The following is a 2,189-nucleotide window of genomic DNA, read 5'->3' as shown; positions in this document are numbered from 1 at the left end:
AAGATTTGGATTTACAAAACTAGATTGAAATAATAACAACATCTGTTTGGAATGTATATGTGCAATGACCCGACCGGTCGTTGTGAGTACCACAACCCCGTTCACCCATTTACTGCTCAATTTATGCCTTACAGTTGATTTATGACTTATCGGGTTAGTTGGTTCGGGTCCGAAAGAATTTCGGAGTGAAATGAGACACTTAGTCTCATAATTGAAAACTTAAGTTGGAAAAGTTGACCAGATATTCACTTATATGTAAACGACCTCGAAATTAAATTCTGATGATACCAATAGCTCCGTATGGTAATTTTTGGACTTAGGAGCATGTCCGGAAAATTATTTGGAGGTCCGTAGTAGAATTAGGCTTGAAACGACGAAAGTTGAAGTTTTGGAAAGTTTGACCGGTGAGTTGACTTTTTGATATCGGGGTCGAAATCCGATTCTGAAAATTTTAATAGGTCCTTTATGTCATTTATGACTTGTGTACAAAATTTGAGGTCAATCAGACGTTATTTGATAGGTTTCGACGTTGTTTGTGAAAACTTGAAATTTCAAAATTCATTAGGCTTGAATTGGGGTATGATTCGCATTTTTAGTGTTGTTGGATGTGATTTGAAGGCTCGACTAAGTTTATATAATGTTTTAGGACTTGTTGGTATATTTGGTTGAGGTCCCGAGGGCTCGGGTGAGTTTCGGATGGTTAACAGATCAAAAATTTGGACTTGAACATCTGCTCAAATTTTCTGATATCTGAGTCTGTTTTTCTTCTACGCGATCGCGTGAATGTGTCTGTGATCACGTAGGCTTAGTGGGATAGTGAGGTTTTGTTCTATGCGATCACGTGGGGATATCCGCGATCGTGTAGGGTTAACTGGGGGGCTGCTAAGTTTTGTTCTACGGGATCGCGTGAAGAGGGATGCGATCGCGTAGCCTCTAGGATTTTGTGACTCGCGAACGCGTGAAGAAGGTCGCATTCACATAGAGTAAGTGGAGCGGAAATAGAAGTCACGTGTTTTGTGCTTCGCGATCGCATAGTTGTGTGATGTTGCGCATCGCGATCACGTGGGAAGGTCCGCGATCGCGTAGAGTTAATTTGGGCAGTAGAAAAATTGTTCTTCGCGATCGTGTGGGAATATTCGCGATCGCGTAGAGCAAATGACTGGGCAAAGAGTTTAAGTTCTGAAAATGGGACTTAGTCCCATTTTCTATTTTTGACGGATTGGAGCTCGGGAAGAGGCAATTTTTGGGAGAGTTTCATAGGAAACAACGGGATTCGAGCCGTTCGGAAGTTGATATGCGCAGAATAGAATTTTTAGAGCATTGCTTAGCTTGCTCGACATTGGATTCGTCTTGTTCAAGGTAAGTAACTCATTTAATCTTGGAGCTGAGGGTATAAACCGTGAATATACGTATTATGTGAATTATTTTGGAGGTGACGCACATGCTAGGTAACGGGCGTGTGGGCATGCACCATAGAAATTGTGAAGTAATTGTTTCGTGAAATTTTGTAGTCAAATAATCTTGGCAGTTTCCATGCAGTTTTATGTGTTAAAGAAATTGAGCTGAGAATCATATTAAAAATTATGTTGATGCTATGTGCCAGTATTACTGGGACCCACAGAGGTCATATCGCTGTGAATTATTTGTTTTAAATTGGAAATTCATACTCAGTCATATTCATTTCATTGCATATCATATCTCAGTATCTGTTGTTATTTATTGATACATCATATCATCATTTTCGGGCTATTTTCATGACATTGTGAGCCCGAGAGACTGGAGAGATTGAAGGCTGAGTGAGGCTAAGGGCCTGATTGTGAGGATAATTATGGGATCGGGCAGCACGTCGCAGCAGGCCATATTGGATTTATTATAGCACGTGAGTTATCTGTGCGGATACAGATATTGATACTATAGCACGTGAGTTGTCAGTGCAACACGTGAGTTGTCCGTTCAGATTATAGCGCTTGGACTGAAGGAGCCCCTCCAGAGTCTGTACACACCCCAAGTGAGCGCAGGTACCTACTGAGTGCGAGTGCCGAGTGATTTGGGAGGATTGAGTGACTGTGAGGCATGAGTTACTGTGAGGACTGAGTGACTGTGAGGAATGAGTGACTGGGAGGATTGAGTATGTGGGAGGACTAAGTGAAATGATATTCTGAGAGTATGCATATGATTTCATCTCTGAG

Source organism: Nicotiana tabacum, chromosome 4 (assembly GCF_000715075.1).
Source record: "Nicotiana tabacum cultivar K326 chromosome 4, ASM71507v2, whole genome shotgun sequence".
Lineage (NCBI taxonomy): Eukaryota > Viridiplantae > Streptophyta > Magnoliopsida > Solanales > Solanaceae > Nicotiana > Nicotiana tabacum.
This window is presented reverse-complemented; position numbering follows the sequence as displayed.